At 38.8% G+C, this 18,645-nt stretch overlaps 1 protein-coding gene across 8 annotated transcripts in view; it reads left to right on the top strand.

The window, feature by feature from the left end:
- KLHL13 (kelch like family member 13) overlaps positions 1-18,645 on the top strand; it is a 185,314-nt gene that overhangs the window by 87,261 nt on the left and 79,408 nt on the right. Inside the window, exon 2 of one of the 8 annotated variants that reach the window (XM_057538981.1) lies at positions 10,618-10,747. The exons of the other annotated variants lie outside the window; for them this stretch is intronic. The gene's annotated coding sequence lies outside the window, so the exon portion shown is untranslated. The remainder of the gene's footprint in view (positions 1-10,617; positions 10,748-18,645) is intronic. 8 annotated transcript variants of the gene reach the window in all.

The following is an 18,645-nucleotide window of genomic DNA, read 5'->3' as shown; positions in this document are numbered from 1 at the left end:
GCGCTATACAGTAAATCCTTGTTGCTTATCTATTTTATGTATAGTAGTTTGTATCTGTTAATTCCATACTCCTGATTTATCCCTCCCGCCCTTCCTTTCCCCTTTGGTAAGCCTGTTTGTTTTCTATGTCTGTGAGTCTGATTCTGTATTATTTTTTAGATTCCACATATATGTTATATAATATTTGTCTTTCTCTGTCTGACTTCACTTAGTATAATAATCTCTAGGTCCATTCACATTGCTGCAAATGGTAATATTTCATTCTTTTTTATGGCTGAGTAATATTCCATTGTATAAATATGCCATGTCTTCTTAATCCAATCTCCTGTTGATGGACACTTTGTTTCCATGTCTTGGCTATTATAGATAGTGCTGCCATGAACATTGGGGTGCATGTATCTTTTCGAATTAGAGTTTTCATCCTTTCTGGTTATATGCCCTGGAGTGGGATTGCTGGGTTGTATGGTAGTTCTATTTTTAGTTTTTTAAGGAACCTCCATACTGCTCTCCATAGTGGCTGCACCAATTTACATTCCCACCAACAGTGTACAAGGGTTCCCTTTTCTCCACACCCTTTTCACACATACACACATATACATTTACATCTATATTTCAATATGTTGAAAACTATGAATTCCCCTCAATACCTAAAATTCCTTTTTTTAAAAAAATTTTTATTGGAGTGTAGTTGATTTACCCTCAAATTCTAATACAACACCACAGAGCTCATTCTAACTTTCTGCCTTTCCATGTTTTCACCCCTCAATCTCTAATATTAAGAAACGTGTCTCCTGGGGAATTCCCTGGCGGTCCAGTGATTAAGACTCGGTGCTTTCACCACCGAGGGCCCGGGTTCAATCCCTAGTCGGGGAACTAAGATCCCACAAGCTACCCGGCTTGGCCAAAAAAATGAAAAAAAAAAAGAAAAGAAAAGAAATGTGTCTCTCCCATTATTTGGCCAGTGCCATATGCAGCCCGTATCCTGTTGATGCACCCTGCCCTCTCCCTCCCCGGATGTTGGCCTCCAACGATCCCAGTCTGGCTGTGGTTGCTGTCCCCCAGCATGAATACCGTCGTCAGTTTGTTTGGGGTTCAACTCGCCACGCCAGGCCATCCTTGATGTTGCTTCCTCATCCTCTGCAGCCCCATAAAGGGCCTTCACCATGCCCTCCCTCCCCTGCCCTCACCAGAGAATGCCTGCTTTGCTTGACGCCACTTAGGGCTTTCTGACGAAACTGTTCAGTAAGGGGAAGTTCATGAACTTTCTCTTTATTTTGACTGTTCAGTTGTTGTCACTTTTTTTCTCACAAACAAAATTTTTAATGATTACTACCCTTCTATTGGATGTTTAATTATCTCACATACTTTTTGTTGTTGTTATTCTTATAAATAAATAGTGTTTTCATGCAGTCAGCATCCACATTTTCTTCATTATATTTTATGGTATTTTTGCTTGTCAACTTGAGCTCTTCAGATTAATATTAATTAGCTTACTAATTAATTATTATTTCTGATTTGATTATCACTTAATGATATTGTAGAAGTATGATGACAGAAAATGAGGAAGTTGGGAATTAGATGATTTTTCAGATAACTTATAGAATCACTACTTCTTTCTCATAATAGCCATTTTTGAATGGAGATAATTTTAAAACCTATTATGTAGTAACCTCTTCCTGGTTATTTAAGGTTAAAGACATGAGTTCAGAAAGTCTGATTTCCTTAGCATGGCATAGAAAGCCCTTCATATTGGGCACCCAAACTATCTTTCTAACCCCATTTTTTGCCACTTCTCATTTTTATAACCTGTGCTGTTGCTGTACTGCATTATTTTTCCTTTGTTAGATATGCCACATTCTTTTGTATTGCTGTGATGGTGTTGGATTCCCAACAGGTAATTAAGCATGTGCTCAGAGCACCAGCCAGGCATAGGCGCCAAACGATGGGGGGCAAAAAGAGTATTTGATATTTCATGACCATCAGTTTTATTCTCATCAAAGATTTATTCTCATCTTTTTTTTTTTTTTTAATTTTATTTATTTATTTATTTATGGCTGTGTTGGGTCTTCGTTTCTGTGGGAGGACTTTCTCTAGTTGCGGCGAGCAGGGGCCACTCTTCATCGCGGTGCGCGGGCCTCTCACTATCACGGCCTCTCTTGTTGCGGAGCACAGGCTCCAGACGCGCAGGCTCAGTAGTTGTGGCTCACGGGCCCAGTTGTTCCGCGGCACGTGGGATCTTCCCAGACCAGGGCTCGAACCCGTGTCCCCTGCATCGGCAGGCAGATTCTCAACCACTGCGCCACCAGGGAAGCCCTATTCTCATCTTTATCTTTGACTTCCTTTCCCCTAATTTACAGTATAGAGTTATTTATGCTTTGAAATACATATGAGGATGAATGTAAAGAGGCAATACAATACGCAAGAGGAAATGCAATTGTCTTTTCTGTGATTAAGACCTCTCTAAGTTTATTCAGACCCTCTGTGCCTTTGTTTTTGCTGGATCTCTTAACTCTGCTCCCCGCCTTCAGCTGAATTAATAGGATATTCCATCCCACTCTGTTTGATTGCACATCTATCAGATCACTTAGCACATTGTGTAATAATTACTTTTTATATAGTCTCTCCCGACTAGACTATGAAGTCCATGATGAAAATGTTATTTTCCTATCTAGCCTTCCATTTCCTGCATCTAACCCAGTGACTTATGCAAAGTAGAGACTCATTAAATGTTGTCGAACTGAACAACTTATTGTCCTGTCTGTAGGTGCAGATGGTGGCCCTTGTAGGAGAGATTAAATGATCTCTCTTAAACTGTAGGACACTTGATTCAGTAGCATCTACTGGGATTAAATTTGACATGTTTGAGTACTTTAGTATTTTTAGTACATCAAACTGTTCAGGGAATAGGTAGTGCTCAGAAAGAAGCAATCTACAAAAGCCATAAGATTCTTATGCAACAAGATGATTTACTCGTGGGTTTTCCTCCCAGCTTGCGTAGTGTTCTCACAATCCGGATATATATTTAGATTTTTCTAGATTTATTTTTGTATATACATGTTCATTCAGTTACCTTAGTTCTTTAAAAATTAAAGAACCTTTTCAGTTAGATTTGGACCAGAGATGCAGGCACCTTCTGATCTGTTCACTAGAGGCAGTTTAAGGGGAAAAAACATTTTTTTTTCTTTTTTAACATCTTTATTGGAGTATAATTGCTTTACAATGGTGTGTTAGTTTCTGCTGTATAACGAAGTGAATCAGCTATATGTATACATATATCCCCATATCCCCTCCCTCTTGTGTCTCCCTCCCACCCTCCCTAAACCACCCCTCTAGGTGGTCACAAAGCACTGAGCTGATCTCCCTGTGCTATGCGGCTGTTTCCCACTAGCTATCTATTTTACGTTTGGTAGTGTATATATATCCATGCCACTCTCTCACTTCTTCCCAGCTTACCCTTCACCCTCCCCGTGTCCTCAAGTCCATTCTCTACGTCCGCGTCTTTATTCCTGTCCTGCCCCTATGAAAAAAACATTTAAAAATTCTGTTGGATGGATTCTACATGACCACTGGTTCTTCCGCTGCATAAGTATCATTTATCTATGGCCTACAGCAGTCACGGAGTGGCTTAACTTGGTCCTGTCCCGGAAGGACAGTCCTGCCCAGACTACAAAAAGATTCCGAAGACCATCTTTTGAGCACGGAGCCACCTGAGGAGAATGTCTTCGCCAGTGGTGGGTCCCAGATGCTAGTTAGCACATGGAAGCTGGTTTGTTGTGGGTATTGTCACAGGACTGAAGTGAAATAAGAAAAACAACAATTTTGTGATGTTTTTCTCCCAGAAAGTTGAATTTATTGATTATAAAGAACCATCCTTTATTCTGAGATTGTCTGTTACTTTTTGGTTGTTAAAATGTCCATTTGCCCTTTCTTTAATGAAATGATAGTGATGAGAGGTCGTGTACCCCTATTATATGAAAGCCTTAAGGCAAGATGTGTTTCAGAATTTAGGTTCTTTTTGTTTTTTAGACAGGTAATAGAGCGCATGTCTCCTATATTACATAACAGCCCCAGTAGGAGCTGAATTGACACCCTGTAATCAGAGTAATATTTCTGCACTGAAATGTATTTATACATATTAGCATACTTATACTGAGATAGAAAAAGCGTGTGTATAGCCTCACGTTTGTTCAGGTCAGGCTTTACTGCCAGATGAGTTCAGGTCAGTTCAGATTTTGCTGCCAAATGAGTTGAGTTACAGGCAGAAAAAAAAGAAACATTTGATTTCCAATTGTTTGGATTTTGAAACTGCGGATAAGAGGTCATGGATTAATAGTTGCCTTTGAAAATATTCCTACTTTGCAAAATAAAGTTGGCTACCCTTTGTAGGACCCCAGGATGTCTTTGATATTTCACTGGTCCACAAAACCCAAAAAGCATGAGAAAACGCTCCACTGAACACTCTTGAAGTGAATATAGCTTTACTTTTATACTCATCTCTAGCCAATGATAATGGAATCTCTGCAGGTTGCAAGATTCCTCAAATATACATTTAATCAAAGTAAATTGAAATTAAGTTTATTTTGTAGCATTTTTAGGAGATTAGAAGAAGAGAGAAGGTTGCAGCAGAACACCACCCATAATTCCCAGTGATAAGTTGGGATTCTCTGATAGGGATTGGTTCTAGCCTGAAAGAACCTCTTTGATGCATTTGTTTGGCCAAATAGCTAAGTGAACTTTAGACCCTGTAGGTAGGTCTCTGTTGAGGAAGGGCAACGGCAATTAGCTATGTGAACTTACAAGTCTAAAATGAGTTAGCTGCTATGAAAGCACTTTGACGATAAAGACCACTTTAACATGTAAAATTGTTATTTTAGGAATAATTCCATAGCTACAGCATATTGCCTTTCATACCACACATTCATTGTGTATTATTGTCCAGCCTGGCTTCTGGATGGAGAGGTGATTTGACCTCTCTATTCTACGTGGTCTTTTAAGGTTCTCTTCTCCAGTACCCTGGCAGGATAGATTACATAGGTAAAATCTAATACTCTTTGCCTTCAAAATTTTGTGAAGGCACATTTTCCTAATTATAACCTCATAAGTGGATATGAGTTGGTATACATCCACATGTCTTATATATAGTATGAAGTAATAGAATCAAAGCAACACAACTACATAATTCTTATTCTAGCAAATTTGTCCGGAATGTGGACTTGGGAAAACAATTATTGTACCCAGCTGTGCTGTAATTTGGCTCTTACTTACAAACAGTATTTCTCAGTTAACCAATGTGCTAGTTATTGATTTGTTGACCCTCAGGTTCAAATTCACCCTTTTTGCCTGCTCTGTGGACATGGATCTGAGGCTTTTAAATATTTGTTTCCTTTACCACTTGGCATTGAAGTTTTGTTAGTAGAAGGTTCTGGAAAGGCATACCACGAGGAGAGGGATTTGCTTCAAGCTTCCTGTGGGCTTGCTCAGCAGACTGTTCAGGCAACTCAGGCAACTTCTCTAGTGCTCAGTTTCTTCACCCAATTGTCAGTAGCTTTTCCTGGCGCCGCCTTAGACAGTGTTGTGGAAGAGTGCTTCTGGTAAGACACTTCCCAGAGGTATGTTCCAAATGATAGGCTCATCTTTGAAATTTCTGGAAAATTTCAAAACTGGCTCAGTTTTCCAGAAATTCCAAAGATGAGGACCACAGCAACTTCTCTGCCCTTCTGTGAGCTATGCCCTCTCCAAATAAGGTCTGGATCTTGGCCCTGGGTCGGGGGCACTTCCTTGGACCTTTAGCCTTGGGGGAGGGATCTCTTACTTGGGTGCTTTATCTCAGCCCTAGGGGTAGTAGTTGTTCCTGACATCTGACATTCCTGTGTTTTTTAGAATTCTCTTTGCTTAGCATTAGCCAGTTGCTCATCACTCCAGTTCCCTGTTACTCAAATCCCCTGTCAAAGCTAATAATTCTTTTTGTGAAACTCCTAGTTCAAATTACTGTTTGGTTTCTCTCCTGATTAGGCCTAGACAGATGCAACCAGTTAAAGGTCCCTATGAGCCACCATGTATCACTTGCAAGGTGATTTTTAAGAGATGATACTACTGTGTCTGTAGTTGAAAAAATTAAGACCACACATTGCACATATCCTTTGGGGAAATGTTCTTCCCGCCGAGCCTCTGTATATCTGTGTATTTGTCTCTCCTCTCTTTGCACGTCCCCCCACCTTTGCTGTTAGTTACTTTTATCCCTTTCTCTTCCTATTCGCCTTTATAAACTCCATTTCTAATCCCAGCTTTGCCTTTAACAAGCTATCACTTGACCTCCCTGGGTCTCAATTTCCTTCTTGGTGAGGCAAAGATAATAAAAGATCATAAATTAATGAAATCAAGGACATGAAAGTGCTTTGTAATTAGTAGGGCATCATACAAAAGTAAAGTGATATTATTGGCATTTATTAAATGGTTTTCTCTTCCATGTTTTTAATTTTTAGTTGCATTTTCTTTTAAGAACTTTAAGGAGCCTTCAGGGGTACTTACAACCTGATAAAATAGATATAAATACATGTAATTATTAGATGAGGTAGAATGTGCTGTGTGCTAAAATAGGGGAACAACAGGATTATGGGCACTCTGACAGTTACAATTTAATTGTGGCCTGAGGATTTGCGGTTTAGTTCCAAGGAGCAAAGAGAGCCACCTGATCTTGAAGGACCTAAACTGCCATTTGTTAAGTTGCTGTGACACAAATGAGCCTTGTGCTAGGCACTTTACATACATGATCATATTTAATCTTTACATTTATTCCTATATTGTTAAATTATTTTATTGTGTCTTAGGCTTATTTTCAAAATATTTGGCTGGAAGACAGATTTTTGTTCATTTTGTTTTTAATTGAAACCCCCCCTCCAGTTATATGTGAGTAGTCAGTGGCAGTGAAAGTCTTCAAGATGGAAAATTCTACTTTTTATGCCGCTTTTAAGGTATATTCTGTTTTTGTATATATCCACGGATACCTGCATTTGAAAAAATTGGTTAAATGCTTTCACCTTAGCATAAGAATAAAGATTCTCTATGATAAGCTCTATATTGAAAAAAGGAAATGATTTGTTTAAAAATTATTCTCTCTTGTTGGCCAGTAGATAGTGTGTCAGCGGGTGTAGTATATTCTAGGGGATGACACGGTTGACTACAGGAAGAAATGTAGCATTCTATTTAAATTAGAGGTGGGTGCTCTTTGAATACAAAGTATTCTGTCAAATCACAGGGTGAGTGCATCTCCCAGTGGAAGATGTTGCAAAGTGCAAGTGACTGTGAGTCTTTCCGGAAGCACTTGTCCTCACAGCTTGGATTCTAGGAGATGCCTGCCAAAGATACTTCACCTTTCTCTTGGGAAGTCAACAGGTGTAAGTCTTCAGATTTATTAAAAACTCCTTTAGTTTTGAATTTCTTTGTGTTGAGTTGTACATTTGTTCTTTGTCAGTTTGCAGACAAGATGGTAACTTCCTGTTTGTTTGGCAAACAAAATATGTGAGTATAGCATGTGCAGTTTTAAAAAATAGCTCCTGTCAGAGCAGTGTTTTCTGAAGTATGGTGTGCGTGCTACTGGCAGTGTAAAGACTCCAGGCAGTACACAGACTTACACTTTCAATTTGAATAGGTTTGTTGTTTGTTTTAACGTTTATTAGGGGGAAAAAAAAAGCCTGGTGTATTACACTTGCGATTTCATGAATATTATTGCTGAAGTCAAGACTAGGGCAGGTAACAACATCTCATCCAGACCAACTGCATTAGTAGTGCAGTGCTCAGGCATACTCGACAATGCATGGCTGCAGTCTTTTCAAGGAGAGAGCAAAACTTTACATGCAGAGAATGGTAATTTTTAAATCTACAGAATATTTGTAGGATATGTAATTGTGAATTGGAATCAAGCCTGTGCTGTATATTTTGTTGGTTTTCTTTTTTTTTTTTCTATTTTGTTCTTGAACTAACATGGATCAGGAGATAAAATGGTATTTCTAAAATGTAAAGGTGCTAGACCGTGAAGGAAATGCTCATACTTGGGCATGATTTTGATGAAATCAGTCATGTATCTTCAGATATGAAGACCTAATTTAGTAATTGCCTGAACCATCTGCTACTGATGTAAAAGGACCAACTGCAAAGAAAACAACTAGCACACAAATATGATGAAAATTATTTGAAATTTGTATTTTCATAAGCACGATAAGAATGCACCTCTTTCCTTACCTGTCATAGGTTTGGAGACACACATTCTGGTGTGAAATCTTTTAATCCCACATGTTATTTTGAAACACAAAAAGAGTGTGCTCTACAAAACCTATACCAGAAGTTCCTCAAAAAGTTAAACATAGAATTACCATATGACCCAGAAATTCCACTCCCAGGTATACACCCAAGAGAAAGGAAAACAAGTAGTCAAACAAATATATGTACATGCGTGTTCACAGCTATTCACAAGAGCCAAAAGATGGAAACACCTCAAATGTCCATCGATGGATGAATGGATACACAAATTGTGGTATATACGTACAATGTAATATTTAGCCATAAATAGAAATGAAGTACTGATACTGTATACATTATGGATGAACCTCCAAAACATTATGCTCTGTGAAAGAAGTTTGGCACAAAGGATCACATAATGTATGATTCCATTTATGTGAAATATCAAAATAGATAAATCCATTGAGACAGAATGCATATTGGTGGTTGCCAGTGGCTGCGGACCGGGGGAAGATAAGGAGCAGCTGCTTAATGGATACGGGTTTTTATTTTGGGATGATGAAATATTTTGGGACAAGACAGAAGTTGTGGTTGCCCACCGTTTGGAATGCGCTAATTGCCACTGAATTGTTCAGTATAAAATTGTTAATTTTATGGTATGTGAATTTCACTTCAATAGAAGAAAACCCCACCTTACACCACAGTGCGTGTGAGGTACTACGTGAGGAATAGGATGGTGTTAGTTTGTGTACAAGTAAACATTTCTTGTTTTAGGAGTTGTGTCTGTTTTCATAGTTGCCTTTTCATTGCAGTACGTTATAGCAGTTTTCCATTTGCAGTAATAAGTATAACGTTTTCCTTTTAAGATAAATGTAAATTTTTAAAGGGTTGATTTAAAGAAAAATCAAATAATAAATGTAGGAGTGAGATGACAAATGAAGGCAATTTACAGATGACTGAGGAATAGGAAACTTTAAGAATCATTCCCATTCTGTGTTCAAGCCAATTAGTCTTTGAGTACATATTAGGTACTGGATGCTGTTCATCAAAGGTGAATAAGATGTGTTTTTGGCCTTGGATGCTGTCAGCCTAATAGGGGAGATAAGCCATGAAGGTAAATCATTTCAGGAAGAGGCTGAATGTGCCAAGTGCAAAAAATGAGAACAGGCTGAGGTCAAGACTAGGTACCTGTTGGATTACCAGTACCATTGAAGAAAATACTAGAATATATAGGGAGAAAATGAACAGAGAAATTTGCTTTTGACTTTAGGAACAAGGAGCAGAAATAATTAATAAAGGCAACAGACAATGTATTCAAGCCCCTTCCTGACCGTTTTCTCTCTCAGTCCTGGGCTCCCCTTCTCCCCAACAACCCTACATTTAGAGATAGTGTGTAGAGGGCTTAGTGGTGGTCTTTGGAGCTGGGCTGCCTGGAGTCGAATTCCAGTCCCAGTGTTTACTCGTTGTATACCTCGTGGCACTTGATTTTCCTATTCCTTACTTTTCTATTCTGTAAAATGGGGATATTAATAGGACCTACATTATAAGGTCATAGTAAAGATAAGTTAAGTGGTTTACTGAGTAAAGCATTTATAACACTACTTAGCACATGGCAACTGATCAACAAATATTAGCCATTATCGTCATCTCTGGTCAGTAAGTCCTATCTGTTCTATCTCCTAAAATTTTTTTTGAATGTCCCTTCCTACTACTATAGTTTAAGACTTTATGTTGTCATAATTGCAATTATCCCTTAACTAGTTTGCCTCCCTCTCTCCTCACCATTCCCTCTGTGTCACTTGACTGCCTGACCCACCCCTGCTTATTCTTAAAAACTCAGCTCAGGTGTCACCTCTGTGGAACTTGCCCCATTCCCTGCCCAGTTAGGGCGCTCCATGTGCATTCTTGTCACCTCCACTGTCGTGCATCTCACATCGTATTGTGACTGTATTTGATACTCCCTGGGCTGTGGCCACCTTTAGGGTTGTGGAGAGCTGGGCTTACTCAGGTTTGAACTTCCAGCCTAAACACAACAAAAGTAGGTGCTTATTAATTGTTTGGGGGGATGAATGAATGTTCTCTGCCTGTAGAAAGTTACCTTTCAGTCTTTATTTCGGAGGCTGAGGTGAGTCCTGCAAGAGTTTAGAAAAGGGGGCATTTGGTTGGAGAATCCAATTAGGCTTCAGAAAGGTAGAGCTTGCGACTTCCCTGGCGGTCCAGTGGTTAGGGCTCCGCACTTCCATTGTAAGGGGCACAGGTTCGATCCCTGGTTGGGGAACTAAGATCCCGCATGCAGTGCACATGAAAATAAATAAATAAATAAACAAACAAATAAATAAAAGACTAACAGGTTTTTTTTGTGTTTGTTTGTTTTAAAAAAAGGTAGAGCTTGATTTGGAACTTAAGAACAGAGGAACGGCCACAATCCAGGCAAAGGAAATGTTTTATGAATTGAACGGATAGCGACAGAAAAAAACAGCATCTCCAAAATAGAAGAGACCACCTGCTGAGGGTGTGTGTACTGGGGGGGAGGAGTTATATGTTGAAAAATACAAGGAGTTCCCAACCTGTCAATGCCATGAATTCTAAAGGTTTATTTATAGATTATTTGTTTGGACATGATACATCATATATATGATGGTGAGGTTTCTGGCACTGCCCCACGTATTGTATTTAACCTACTTAAGGAGCTGATCTAGCCCATGGGCAGTACTAGCTTGGGCTCCAGGGCCTGGGAGCAAGGGGTCCGGAAAGGCATGGTGGATTCTGGGCTGGAAGACACAGTGGTACTGGAAGTTGAGCTTGGTTGTTCTCCTATGACCCTTTCTGCACCTTTCTCTATCTCAGCTTCTCTTTCTCTATCTCTAGTCAAGTTTCTCTATCCAGGAAGGCCCCCTGCCAACTTCCTTCAATAACACCCCACCCCAGGTTGCCAGGATTCCAGCAGGCTCCCTCTCACTACCAGCCTTCCCCATTCCCTGAGGGTAGCAGCTCTCTGCTATTTGAAGAAACTTGACTGAACTCATTCACACCAAGGTGTGCAAAACTGATAGCCACCTCATCCCGGCAATTGTACTTGGTACAATTTCAGCAAACTTCTATTTAGCTTAAATGATAAAATGAACCTGTAATTGCTGGAATTTCTGGCAGTAGTACAGAGCAAACAATGAGAGAGACAGAGAGACAGAGAGAGAGAGAGGAGAGGAGAGGAGAGGTAGGCACAAGGGCTGGAGAGAAAGTTTATTGGATGGAGAGTAGGCACTGTAGGAAAAGATATTTGGGGACAAGGGAAACTTCTGCTAATTTCCCTTTCCCCTTGACCTCCCTCCACAAAATTGTTTCTGTGTAACACTTCCATCTGGATTCTCTTGAATCCATAGAAACTATAAATTATAATTTTTTTTAAAAAAGCTGTAACTCCCATGGCAATTCTGGATAAAGGGGTCTGTGTTTTCCAGATATGTGCAACTCTGGGACGGCTTATAATGGGAAATAGGGTTGAATAAACAAGGTGGGGCTGGGGTTGAGGGGACCTTGAAAGTGGAGTCTACCTCCACAAAAATAAGGAGTCATGGACGCTGAGATGATGAAAGCAATAAGGAAGCCATAATTAATTCTAAATTTAGGATTAAAAAAGATGGCGAGTTAGGTTTAGTCTTGGCTGTTGCGTGATTAGTTAATACAGAATCCTATCTTTTGCTACCGATTTTTCATTGTTCTGGGACTGATTCCTTTAACTGTTAGTATCTGTTTCCCTGGATGGCTGATTCTTCTCTGTGTCTTCTGAGCCAGTCTTTCCTTTAGGATTCAAGATCCTAGAGGCTTTTATGACTTGTATTTCCAACTAGCCCATAGGGACTTATACACTATATTTCTGTGTCCCAATGGCAAACTTCAAGTCCAGTGGTAGCAAAACACAGCTCCCTTTTATAAGACCATATTATTTTGTTTAAATAAAACCCTCCAGCCTTTCTAACCGTACCAGAGAATACACGGAAGATAGTGGTTAATGATCCGCATCAGTGAGCCCTTACAGCTGCAGAAGCCACACCCCCTCTCCCTAACCCTATGCATGTGTTAGACTGTGTTGTGAATAGGCTCTTCCCTATGGGGAACTGCTTTGTCTTTTATTCCTTATATTGTTCATTATGTTAATATCCTTGCCATTTCTACCCCGCCAGTTGCATAAGGGGGGAGGCCAGGAAATGGGGTAAGAGAGGGATTTGAGACACTTCCTTAAGCCTAAATTATAATTTCCATATTGGAACGGAAGTTTCATAGGTCATTAATCAAATAGGTATATTTTTCTCTATTTTGAAAGTTACAGGGGCTTGTTAGCATTGGGCCCTCCTGTGCCTCATTTGTGTATTTTACTAGTGACTGCTCAGCATACCCTTTGAGTTTACTACATATTGGTGATGTGCAATGGCTTGCTTGGTTGAATTCACTGTTTTATATTTTATTTTTTTGTTCAATCTAGTGCAGCAGTTATTGTCAAAATTGGATTTCGTGATTCACTCTTTCATCATCACTGGTTATGATAATTTAATAGGCTGTAACAGTCCAAAGAATATGCTTCTATCCTTTTCACTTAGCAGTCTGTAGAAATGACTGGTTTCAGGAGACACTTTCATTTTTCAGTGTTCACTGGTCTAGGTGGTGATAAACCAGTGAAATGCATTTCTTCAGTTTCTAGCTTTACAAATACTGAGAGGGCAGACAGCAGAATCAAGAAGAACTACAATTCTGAAGCCTGTGGAAGGAAAACCACATTCACAGAAAGAGAGACAAAATGAAAAGGCAGAGAACTTTGTACCAGATGAAGGAACAAGATAAAACCCAAGAAAAACAACTAAATGAAGTGGAGATAGGCAACCTTCTAGAAAAATAATTCAGAATAATGATAGTGAAGATGACCCAGGACCTCGGAAAAAGAATGGAGGCAAAGATCAAGAAGATTCAAGAAATGTTTAACAAAGACCTAGAAGAATTAAAGAACAAACAGAGATGAAAAATACAATAAGTGAAATGAAAACTACACTAGAAGGAATCAATAGCAGAATAACTGAGGCAGAAGAACGGATAAGTGACCTGGAAGACAGAATGGTAGAATTCACTGCTGCAGAACAGAATAAAGAAAAAAGAATGACAAGAAATGAAGACAGCCTAAGAGACCTCTGGGACAACATTAAACGCAACAACATTCGCATTATAGGGGTCCCAGAAGGAGAAGAGAGAGAGAAAGGACCAGAGAAAATAATTTGAAGAGATTATAGTCAAAAACTTCCCTAACATGGGAAAGGAAATAGCCACCCAAGTGCAGGAAGCACAGAGAGCCCCATACAGGATAAACCCAAGGAGAAACATGCCGAGACACATAGTAATCAAATTGGCAAAAATTAAAGACAAAGAAAAATTATTGAAAGCAGCAAGGGAAAAACGACAAATAACATACAAGGGAACTCCCATAAGGTTAAGAGCTGATTTCTCAGCAGAAACTCTACAAGCCAGAAGGGAGTGTCATGATATACTTAAAGTGATGAAAGGGAAGAATCTACAACCAAAATTACTCTACCCGGCAAGGATCTCATTCAGATTCGATGGAGAAATCAAAAGCTTTAAAGACAAGCAAAAGCTAAGAGAATTCAGCACCACCAAACCAGCTCTACAACAAATGCTAAAGGAACTTCTCTAATGGGAAACACAAGAGAAGAAAAGGACCTACAAAAACAAACCGATAACAATTAAGAAAATGGTAATAGGAACATACATATCGATAATCACCTTTAACATGAATGGATTAAATGCTCCAACCAAAACACACAGGCTCACCGAATGGATACAAAACCAAGACCCATATATATGCTGTCTACAAGAGACTCACTTCAGACCTAGGGACACATACAGACTGAAAGTGAGGGGATGGAAAAAGGTATTCCATGCAAATGGAAATCAAAAAAAAGATGGAGTAGCAATACTCATATCAGATAAAATAGACTTTAAAATAAAGAATGTTATAAGAGACAAGGAAGGACACTACATAATGATCAAGGGATCAATCCAAGAAGAAGATATAACAATTATAAATATATATTCACCCAACATAGGAGCACTTCAATACATAACGCAACTGCTAACAGCTGTAAAACAGGAAATCGACAGTAACACAATAATAGCAGGGGATTTTAACACCTCACTTACACCAATGGACAGATCATCCAAACAGAAAATTAATAAGGAAACACAAGCTTAAATGACACAATAGACCAGATAGATTTAATTGATATATACAGGACATTCCATCCAAAAACAGCAGATTACACTTTCTTCTCAAGGGCACATGGAACATTCTCCAGGATAGACACATCTTGGGTCACAAATCAAGGCTCAGTAAATTTAAGAACATTGAAATCATATCAAGCATCTTTTCTGACCACAACACTATGAGATTAGAAATCAATTACAGGGGGAAAAAAACGTAAAAATCACAAACAGATGGAGGCTAAACAATACGTTACTAAATAACCAAGAGATCACTGAAGAAATCAAAGAGGAAATTAAAAAATACCTAGAGAGAAATGACAACAAAAACACGACGATCCAAAACCTATGAGATTCAGCAAAAGCAGTTCTAAGAGGGAAGATTATAGCTATACAAGCCTACCTCAAGAAACAAGAAAAATCTCAAATAAACAATCTAGCCTTACACCTAAAGGAACTAGAGAAAGAAGAACAAACAAAACCCAAAGTTAGTAGACGGAAAGAAATCATAAAGATCAGAGCAGAAATAAATGAAATAGAAACAAAGAAAACAAGAGCAAAGATCAATAAAACTAAAAGCTGGTTCTTTGAGAAGATAAACAAAATTGATAAACCATTAGCCATACTCATCAAGAAAAAGAGGGAGAGGACTCAAATCAATAAAATTGGAAATGAAAAAGGAGAAGTTACAACAGACACCGCAGGAATACAAAGCATCCTAAGAGACTACTGCAAGCAACTCTATGCCAGTAAAATGGACAACCTGGAAGAAATGGACAAATTCTTAGAAATGGACAAATTCTTGGAAGGTATAACCTTCCAAGACGGAACCAGGAAGAAATAGAAAATATGAACAGACCAATCACAAGTAATGAAATGGAAACTGTGATTAAAAATCTTCCAACAAACAAAAGTCCAGGACCAGATGGCTTCACAGGTGAATTCTATCAAACATTTAGAGAAGAGCTAACACCCATCCTTCTCAAACTCTTCCAAACAATTGCAGAGGAAGGAACACTCCCAAACACATTCTATGAGGCCACCATCCCCCTGATACCATAACCAGACAAAGATACCACAGAAAAAGAAAATTACAGACCAGTATCACTGATGAATATAGGTGCAAGAATCCTCAACAAAATACTAGCAAACAGAATCCAACAACACAGTAAAAGGATCATACACCATGATCAAGTAGAATTTATCCCAGGGATGCAAGGATTCTTCAATATACGCAAATCAATCAATGTGATACACCATATTAACAAATTGAAGAATAAACACCATATGATCATCTCAATAGATGCAGAAAAAGCTTTTGACAAAATTCAACACCCATTTATAATAAAAACTCTCCAGAAAGTGGGCATAGAGGGAACCTACTTCAACATAATAAAGGCCATATACGACAAACCCACAGCAAACATCATTCTCAATGGTGAAAAACTGAAAGCATTTCCTCTAAGATCAGGAACAAGACAAGGATGTCCACTCTGACCACTATTATTCAACAATAGTTTTGGAAGTCCTAGCCACGGCAATCAGAGAAGAAAAAGAAATAAAAGGAATCCAAATTTGAAAAGAAGAGTAAGACTGTCACTGTTTGCAGATTACATGATACTATATACAGAGAATCCTAAAGATGCCACCAGAAAACTACTAGAGCTAATCAATGAATATGGTAAAGTAGCAGGATACAAAATTAATGCACAGAAATCTCTTGCATTCCCATACACTAATGATGAAAAATGTGAAAGAGAAATTAAGGAAATACTCCCATTTACCATTGCAACAAAAAGAATAGAATACCTAGGAATAAACCTACCTAGGGAGACAAAAGACCTGTATGCAGAAAACTATAAGACACTGATGAAAGAAATTAAAGATGATACAAACAGATGGAGAGATATACCATGTTCTTGGATTGGAAGAATCAATATTATGAAAATGACTATACTACCCAAAGCAATCTACAGATTGAATGCAATCCCTATCAAATTACCAATGGCATTTTTTACAGTACTAGGAGAAAAAATCTTAAAATTTGTATGGAGATACAACAGACCCCGAATAGGCAAAGCAGTCTTGAGGGAAAAAAATGGAGCTGGAGGACTCAGACTCCCTGACTTCAGACTATACTACAAAGCTACAGTAATCAAGATAATATGGTACTGGCACAAAAACAGAGATATAGATCAATGGAACAGGATAGAAAGCCCAGGGATAAACCCACACAACTCTGGTCAACTAATTTATGACAAAGGAGGCAAGGATATACAATGGAGAAAAGACAGTCTCTTCAATAAGTGGTGCTGGGAAAACTGGACAGCTACATGTAAAAGAATAAAATTAGAACACTCCCTAACACCATACACAAAAATAAACTCAAAATGGATTAGAGACCTAAATGTAAGACTGGACACTATAAAACTCTTAGAGGAAAACATAGGAAGAACACTCTTTGACATAAATCACAGCAAGATCTTTTTTTTTTTTTTTTTTTTAAACTATAGAATTTTTTTTTTTTTTTTTTTATTTATGGCTGCGTTGGGTCTATCGTTGCTGTGCGAGGGCTTTCTCTAGTTGTGGCAAGCAGGGGCCACTCTTCATCGCGGTGCGTGGGCCTCTCACTATCGCAGCCTCTCCTGTTGCGGAGCACAGGCTCCAGATGCGCAGGCTCAGTAATTGTGGCTCACGGGCCGAGTTGCTCCACGGCATGTGGGATCTTCCCAGACCAGGGCTCGAACCCGTGTCCCCTGCATTGGCAGGCAGATTCTCAACCACTGCGCCACCAGGGAAGCCCAGCAAGATCTTTTTTGATCCACCTCCTAGAGTAATGGAAATAAAAACAAAAATAAACAAATGGGACCTGAGGAAACTTAAAAGCTTTTGTAAAGCAAAGGAAACTACAAACAAGACGAAAAGACAACCCTCAGATGGGAGAAAATATTTGCAAACAAATCAATGGACAAAGGATTAATCTCCAAAATATATAAACAGGTCATGCAGCTCAATATTAAAAAAACAAACAACCCAATCAAAAAATGGGCGGAAGACCTAAATAGACATTTCTCCGAAGAATACATACAGATGGCCAAGAGCCACATGAAAAGCTGCTCAACATCACTAATTATTAGAGAAATGCAAATCAAAACTACTATGATGAATCACCTCACACTTAGAATGGCCGTCATCAGAAAATCTACAAACAACAAATGCTGGAGAGGATGTGGAGAAAAGGGGACCCTCTTGCACTGTAAATTGATACAGCCACTGTGGAGAACAGTATAGAGGTTCCTTAAAAAACTAAAAAATAGAATTACCATACAAACCAGCAGTCCCACTACTGGGCATATACCCAGAGAAAACCATAATTCAGAAAGACCCATGCACCCCAATGTTCATTGCAGCAGTATTTACAATAATCAGGTCATGGAAGCAACCTAAATGCCCATTGACAGACGAATGGATAAAGAAGATGTGGTACCTATATACAATGGAATATTACTCAGCCATAAAAAGAAATGAAATTGGGTCATTTGTAGAGACGTGGATGGATCTAGAGACTGTTATACAGAGTGAAGTAAGTCAGAAAGAGAAAAACAAATATTGTATATTAACACATATATGTGGAGCCTAGAAAAATGGTACAGATGAACCGGTTTGCAGGGCAGAAATAGAGACACAGATGTAGAGAACGAACATATGGACACGAAGCGGGGAGAGTGCTGGGGGATGGTGGGATGAATTGGGAGATTGGGATTGACATGTATACACTAATATGTATAAAATGGATAAGTAATAAGAACCTGCTGTATAAAAAATAAATAAAATAAAATTCAAAAAAAAAATACTGTCTTGACTTAGACGAAAGGTAATTGACATTTCCCTTCCTTATTGTAGCTGTTTCCTTTTCTCAGTTCAGTTATTGAGCCATTCAACTCTCCATCCATCTGTCAAGTGAAGAAAAATACACAACCTAAAAGTTATGAGTTATGTTTTATTCAGGGACCTCACTAAGGACCTCTCCCAGAGGCCTGGGAGACAGCCTCTCAGAGAGCTCTGAGGAACTGTTCCGAAGAGGTAAGGGAGGAGCCAGGATATACAGGAGTTTTTGCTGAAAACAAAAAGCATGTAGCTGGACATCAA

The sequence above is a fragment of the Balaenoptera acutorostrata genome, chromosome X (genome assembly GCF_949987535.1).
Source record: "Balaenoptera acutorostrata chromosome X, mBalAcu1.1, whole genome shotgun sequence".
In the NCBI taxonomy this organism is placed as follows: domain Eukaryota; kingdom Metazoa; phylum Chordata; class Mammalia; order Artiodactyla; family Balaenopteridae; genus Balaenoptera; species Balaenoptera acutorostrata.
The sequence above is the reverse complement of the archived record's forward strand: the minus strand, read 5'-3'. Positions and strand labels throughout refer to the sequence as shown.